This window comes from Quercus suber, unplaced genomic scaffold, assembly GCF_002906115.3.
Source record: "Quercus suber isolate HL8 unplaced genomic scaffold, Cork oak 2.0 scaffold_602, whole genome shotgun sequence".
NCBI lineage: Eukaryota > Viridiplantae > Streptophyta > Magnoliopsida > Fagales > Fagaceae > Quercus > Quercus suber.
This window is the reverse complement of record NW_027070046.1, coordinates 220,975-228,753: the sequence shown is the minus strand read 5'-3', so window position 1 is coordinate 228,753 and position 7,779 is coordinate 220,975. Positions and strand designations below refer to the sequence as shown.

Genomic DNA, 7,779 nt, shown 5'->3' with positions numbered 1-7,779 from the left:
ATCGAGGAAGAATCTTCTGCCTCCTCCATGGGGATAACATTCCTTAGGGAAGAATCTTTTGTTTCCTTACTGAGGATATGTGCTTGAACCATTGAAGAAGAGTCTTCTACTTCCTTACTGAGGATAGTGATCTTGGTATGCTTTATCCATTGGGGAATAATCTTCTACTACTTTCTCTAGGGGGTGGTGTTCTTGATATGCTTGATCCATTGGAAATGGTTTTCGGATGTACATGTTATAGGATAAACTCAAGGAAAATACAGTTTTGTATCTCATACAAAAACATGCTGCAAAATATGAACGGATCTACTTCATTCATGTGAGATAGCATGTAACATTTGAGTTTTGGAAATAATGAATGAGAAAGTGTACCTTGATACACTGAAGCTTAAAACAAATGAAGATTGGACTTGAGATGCCTTTCAATCTTCTCTCCAATTCTACAATGTGTCCAAGATGTGTGGTCTCTCAATCAGTTCTATATGTGATCTTTCAAGAGAATAACCAAGTGTCTTCTTATTGAAGAACTCTCTTATTCTTTCTCTTTTTTTTTTAATCTCGGTGATGGTTTTAAGAGGAAGAGATTTGCTCAACTTATGAGAAAGCAGTCCCAGCTCATATGTTTGGAGAGATCCAATGAGCTCTTGGATTTTGATCTCATCCAAATCTTTACTTTCATCTATAGCTGTGACTTTTGCACAGAAGCTCTTTGGCAATGATCAAAGGATTTTCCTCACTATCTTTGAGTCCTCCATCTTCTCACCCAAGTTGAACTTGCCAATAATCACCTCGTTCAGCTTGCTATAGAATGAGTCGAATGACTCGTCTTCACTCATTTTCAGCTCTTCAAATCGAGTGGTTAGCATCTGCAACTTAGTATCCTTCACCTTCTTCGTGCCTTCATAGGTGGTCTCCAATATCTCCCAAGCTTCCTTGGCAACTGTTATGTGAGAAATCTTGTGAAACTCATTTGGAGAAACACCACAAAAACTTGCATTCAAAGCTTTATTGTTAGCATTAGCTGCCGCAGGTACTGCGTTATCCCAATTTAATAGCCTTCGGCCTAGTCCATCCTACTTCTACCGCATCCCAAATAGTATCATCAATTGAACACAAAAATGCCCTCATCCGGACTTTCCAATAGGCATAGTTGCTACCATAAAAATATGGTGGAACATTTAAAGATTGAGATTAGTCCATCTCAAATGGGGTCAAGGATCGTACAAAGGTAATTAAACCACAGCTAGTGCACCCACTCTGATACCAATTGAATGCTCAAAAAATGTGTTGAAAACACAAAAGCTGTTTAGACCCCCAAATTAAAATTACGGCTCAATAGATTTTACACAAACTTAATACTAAGTGCGGAATAGTGTAAATGCGAGCAGATAAACAAACAAGCTACTCTAATCCATAATCATAACAACACAATAGTAAAATGGAATGTAAAAGAGTAGGGAAGAAGGATGCAAAAACAAAGACAACACAGCGATGTGTTATCGAAGAGGAAACTAAAGAATTTAGTGAAAACCTCTCTGCCACCTTCCAAGTGGTAATTGATCCACTAAACAATCAGTTGGGATACATAGGTTGGCAAAAGACCCTCTAAGCCTAATCTACCAGATGTACCTAAACCCTCCAAGCTCCTACTCCAACAAGGCTTCTCGAAATCATGTCTTGTCTAGCTCTCCGAATCCCGTAACAAGCTCCATGTTGCATATGCCATCCTTGGCTTCTTCCAATGCTTCCCAGTAGCACTAAGACATCACTGAACACTCTGAAAGGGGTGGCAAGTGTTTGAGTTATCAACCTCTGGATGGTATGGAAATTGAGAGGTAGGAGTTGAGGAAAATCCACAAGATATTGTGTAGAGAAATATGGGTATAGCAATCTCTAACTTTCTAGGTTTGTGGCTAGGGTTTTCTCTCTGAAGCATTCCTCAACATTTGTGGGTAATGTGGGTATATATATAGTATAGGCATAGAAAGTGTGTATCAGAAATGATAGTCTGGCAAAATAGAATGTTTCGCGGATGTCTTGTGGGAAGGCCTTGCCCGCGAGCTACTCGCGAAACACAGCTGTCTCCATCCTATCCTGACTCTTTGCATTCCAGCATGTGCAGGTCACATGAATCACTTCACAAGATGCTAAGTTACGAGCTACCCATGAAAACTCTTCAGTCTTCAATTTATTGAGTCTTCACACTTTCTCTTTATCACACAACCCTTACAATTAAATCCCACAATAAATATAGGGTACAAAAGATTGAATAAAATTACAATCAAATTTGGCACGGAATAAAAGCCAACAAAACACATATTTGTAAATTACAACTTTACAATCCCCCCTTTGGCTATTTCGTGACAAAACTCCTAAAACAGACTCTAGACTTAAATGTGAGTTTAGGAACAGTGGCAAAACTCACTCACACCTAATCTAGAAGCTGTGAAGCACTTGCATGTATGTACCTGTAACCTGAAACACTTGCACACAAACAAAACTTTCATTAAACTTATGACAAGTTGAATACATGGTATGTACATGAGCAAGTAAAGTGCGATCAAGCTTGTAAACACTATAAAACAAGTAAGCATATCCTGATCAAATAGGAACAGTCATTAAAGAATGACTACAATGAACATTTAGCTAGTAAATGCTCATCCAGACATGCAATGAAATTAAGAACTATCACAAGGATCAATTGCATGTCTAACACTCAACTAATGCAAAATACGTGAAGTATTTGCACCTAGGATACAAAATCCTAGATATATAATCAACATCTAAAAGTACTAAAAATGCTACAAAGCATTGAGATAAACACAAATACTGAATATAAACTGAAATTTAAAACAGAGTGCTAAAGCTTTAAAAGAAAGCAATAAAAACAACTAAACAAGGGTTATAAAGTTATGTGTCAGCTTTTTCTTTTCCTTTTGAGCTCACAAAAACTCCCCCTTTCACTATGCACACTTCCCTTCTTGTGATGCTCCCCCCCCCCCCTCTTACTATATGCTATCGTCCAATCTATACATTCTATACAAGGAGTACGCTCTCTTTCCACACCCAACAAAAGAGGGGAGCCCCAAATACTTCTCATTGTGTTGTATTGCCGTAATCTGTAGAGATAATTTAATAGCCTCTTACATCTACACATTAGTGTTTCTACTAAAAAATAAGGTAGTCTTATTTTTATTGATCATTTTCCCCAAAGCTACTTCATAATAAGATAGAAGTTCTTGAATCTTCTCACATTCATCCAAAGTAGACCTGCAAAACAACAAGCAATCGTCTATGAAAAAAAGGTGAGTAATCTTAAGCCCCCTTTTACATAAGGAAAGACCTTGAATTTCCCCCTTCAAAGCTACTCCCCTAATGATGAGATTCAGCCCCTCAGCACAAAAAAGAAAAAGATAAGGTGAGAGGTGGTCTCCCTGTCTCAAACCTTTAGAAGGCTTAAACAGACCTTTAGGCTCACCATTCACCAAAATGGAATAAGAAACAGTTGTGATACACTCCATGATCAAAGCCACCCAAGACTCTTGGAAATCCATCCGTAAGAGAATTTTTTTCAAGAAACATCCATTCCACCTTGTCATAAGCCTTTCTCATATCCAATTTAAGAGCCATGAAACCTGTTTTCCCTGTACAAGTATTTTTCATATGATGAAGGGACTCAAAGGCTATAAAAATATTATCAGTAATCAATCTATTAGCAATAAAAGCACTTTGAGCTTCTGAAATAATATATTTCAAAAAAGGTTTTAGATGATTTGCAATAACCTTACATAAATTTATAGGTCTAAAATCAGTCACTCACTCAGGATACTAAACTTTAGGAATAAAAGTGACAAAAGTATGGTTAATGGATTTCAACAGTGAACCCGAATTTAAACTAGACAATACTACCTCAGAAATATCCATACCAACCTCACTCCAATATGTTTGATAGAACAATGGGGTCATTCCATTTGAACCTGGAGCTTTTAAAGGAGCCATTTCTTTAATTACAAACTCAACTTCCTCCACCGTATATGGTTTAGCCAAGTCAACCCTCATATCATCCATCACCACACTTTGGACACCATCCAATAAACGGTCAAAATCATGGGGGTTAGTGGAAGTCAATAATTCAGCAATATAGGCTGTAAGCATACCCGACATATAGTCCTCATCTTCATGCCAAGTACCCCCTGCATCCCTCAATCCCTTTATAAAGTTCCTTCTCTTTCTTTGAGTCGCTGAACCATGAATTTTTTTTGTATTTTGGTCTCCACATTGCAGCCACTGAAGTTGAGCCCTCTTATGCCACATTTTCTCTTCTTTTGCATACAATTTGGTCAGCTCTTGTTTCAGCCGCTTCACTGCATCAACACTCCCTGATCTAACCGCCTCCTCTTCAGCCCTTCAAAGTAGCTCCTTAGTCTTCTTAATTTTTTGTAATACATTCCCAAACCGGTCCCTATTCCAAGCCTTTAACATCTTCTTACACTTAGACACTTTCTTGGTAGCCACTACCATCAATGAACCTTCAGCATTACAAGCCCAAGCAATGGAAATAACCCCACTGCATTCTAGATCAGTCAACCACATCACCTCAAAACGGAATGGCTTCCTCTTCTACCTTTGTTTCACACCATTGGAATCTAAAGATAGAAGAATCAAGTGATGATCCAAAGTGAAACAATTCAGATGACGAATTCTACTTGTAGGAAACCTAGAAAGCCACTCATAGTTAACCACCCCCCAATCCAACCTCTCCCAAATCAACTCCCCTCGACCACAAACATGCCATGTAAAGTCTGGACCCGAGTACCCCAAGTCCACAAAGCCACAATGATCTAAAACATCCCTGAAAGTTTGCACGAGACTGTGCACCCTTGGTTGTCCACCCCCTTTTCCTGCACATGAAGTAATTCATTAAAATCACCAATACAACACCATGGCAACTTTGGTTTAGAGCTTAGCATCCTCAACATATTCCACCCTTCATTCCTAAAACTCATATCTAGGTCACCATAAAACCCTATAAGTCTCCATGCATCCACTGACCCACCATGAACAATGACGTCAATATGATAACACTACAAAAAACTGGTCCTATAGTGGCGTTTGTAAAACGCCACTATAGGTATTAAAAACGCCACTATAGGCCCATTTTGGCTATAGTGGCGTTTACTATAGTGGCGTTTGTAAACGCCACTATTGTACCGCCATTATAGACCTATAATGGCGTTTTACAAAAACACCACTATAGGCCTGCCCTATAGTGGCGTTTGCAAACGCCACTATAGGACCACATGCAAACGCAATTATAGACCAATTTTTTATTTTTGAAAAATGTTATAGCTTTTTTAAAAATTAAAAAAATTAGTCTATAATGGCGTTTGTAAACGCCACTATAAGTATAAAGTGACGGAACAATAGTGGCGTTTCAAGAACGCCACTATAGCCAAACCACCGCCAAAAAAAATTTTGATTACCAAAAAATTAATTTTTGGTAATCAAAAGAATTTTTTTTACGTGAAAAAGTTTTTTTTTTTTAATTGAATTAAGATTGTAATTAAATTAATATTACAATTTTAATTAAATTAAATGATACAAAATGAAACAAAATACGTTCAGCAAATTACAAATCCAAATCTAAAAAAATAAAAATTCAAAAATATACAAAATACAAACACTATAGTCCAGCAAATTCAAAATGAAACACAAACCCACCAAAAAAAATTCAAAGTTAAACAAAATATGCTCACATCCAAAAAAAAAAAAAAAAAAAATAGCAACTCCACCCCAACACATTCGGCCACCATAGACCAACCTGCAAAAAGAAATCATCAAATAGATTTCAAAATTTTCACTACTTTTCTGGTTCTATTAACAAAGATATTATCACACTTGAGATCTCTATACCTATCAATAATAAAAAGCCAAAGAATTCACAAAAATTAATCAAGGAAAAGACCAAAACAATCATTAAAATTTAAAAAAAAAAAAAATACTTACTTGCAGCACCATCTTCAAATCCAAAACCCACTAACATTAACACTACCACAAATAAAATAGGGGAAATAAAATCAAAATGGAGAGGAAGAGAAAAGAATAAATCTAGGTGTGTAGTGAAAGAATAGTGAAAGAAGGAAAAAAAAAGAGAGAAAAGAAGAGTGGAGAAGCTAGCTAGACGTTGAGAAAAAGAATTGATAAGGTGAGTGGGAGTAAGGGAGAAAAAGAAGTCTGAAGAAGTTTGAAGAAGTGGAGATAAGGGAGAAAAGAAAGAAAGAAAGGGAAAAAAAAAAAAAAAAAAAAGAAGGAAGTCTGAACAAGTTGGCTAAACGTAGAGAATATGAATTGATAAGGTGAGTGGGGGTAGGTGGGGTTAGGTGGGTTTTGAATTTTGAATTTTAAAATTTTTTTGTTTAGTTGTTTTATATATATACATATATATATAAATGATATGTACATAATATTTTCACAATATTTTTACAACAAATTTTAAGTAATAGATTGGTACTAGTTGTTATTATTGGGAAAAAAAAGTAATTTAGTGTTAAGTTCAAATTTGAACTAATAACAACTAACCACTTATGATTTGTTGTGAAAATATTGTAGAAATGTTGTAGACGTAGCACCTCATATATATATATATATAGAAACGCATGTTCACAACATTTTTACAATATTTTTACAACAAATTTTAAGTGGCATATTATTACTGGTTGTTACTGTTGAGGCAAAAAAGTAATCTTAGTGTTCAGTTCAAATTTAAATAAATAAAAACTAACCACTTATAATTTGTTGTGAAAACGTTATAAAAATGTTGTTAATATAACACTTCTCATTTAAATATAAATATATAATAATATATAATTATATTTATATATATATATATATAACTGAACGTTGAATCAATTCGGTTTTTTTTTTTTTTTTTTTTTTTTTTTTTTTTTTAGAATAGTTTAGAATATGCCATAGAATATTCTATGGCATAATCCTAAAACAAATCATAGTTTTTGTGTTTACGGATTGGTTTTTTTTTAGTTTTTTTTTTTTTTAAGGAATATTTTGGAATATGCTATAGAATATTCTAGGAATATTCTATGGCATATTCCTAGCTAGAACATATCACCACTTTTTTTTTTTACGGATTGATTTTTTTTTTTTTTTTTTTTTTAAGAATAGTTTGAAACATACCATAAAATATTTTTACAACAATATTTTTATAACAAATTTTAAATTGTAGGTTGTAATTGTTTTTTATTGTTGGGTTAAAAAAGCAATCTCAGTGCTAAATTCAAATTTGAACTAATAACAATTAATTACATATGATTTGTTGTAAAAATGTTGTTAAAACGTAGGGAAATTTTGTTGTGAAATTTTTTTTTTTTTTATAAGAACCTATAGTGGCGTTTTCCAAACGCCACTATAGGTTGTACACTTACAGGGCTTATGGTGGCGTTTGACAAACGCCACTATAGGTCTATTATAATTATAAAAGAAATTAAACCTAGCCGAAAAAAAAAATTAAAAAAAAGTAAAAAAAAAAAGTGCCTATAGCAGCGTTTGTAAGACCATGGGAAACGCCATTATAGGTCGGACCTATAGTGGCGTTTTTAAAAACGTTGCTATAGGCCCTTAAAAATGCTGCTATAGAGTACCTATAGTAGCGTTTATATAAAACGCCATTATAGGACTTGCTGAACGCCGCTATATGGTGTCTATAGTGGCGTTTATATAAAACGCCACTATAGGGTACCTATAGTGGCGTTTTTGACAAACGCC

The 7,779-nt window shown here is 34.8% G+C and overlaps 1 long non-coding RNA gene across 3 annotated transcripts; it reads right to left on the bottom strand.

The window, feature by feature from the left end:
- Positions 1-2,489: 2,489 nt before the first annotated feature.
- Positions 2,490-6,332, bottom strand: LOC136063973 (uncharacterized). Of its 3 annotated transcripts, none has more exons than XR_010625617.1 (4): positions 6,007-6,332; positions 3,931-5,821; positions 3,467-3,644; positions 2,490-3,270 (listed from the first exon to the last, which is right to left on the bottom strand). It is a non-coding gene; the product is annotated as an uncharacterized LOC136063973 (long non-coding RNA). The 3 variants fall into 3 exon arrangements; XR_010625618.1 differs by having other exon boundaries at positions 3,479-3,644; XR_010625616.1 differs by having other exon boundaries at positions 2,490-3,644.
- Between the last annotated feature and the right edge of the window lie 1,447 nt (positions 6,333-7,779).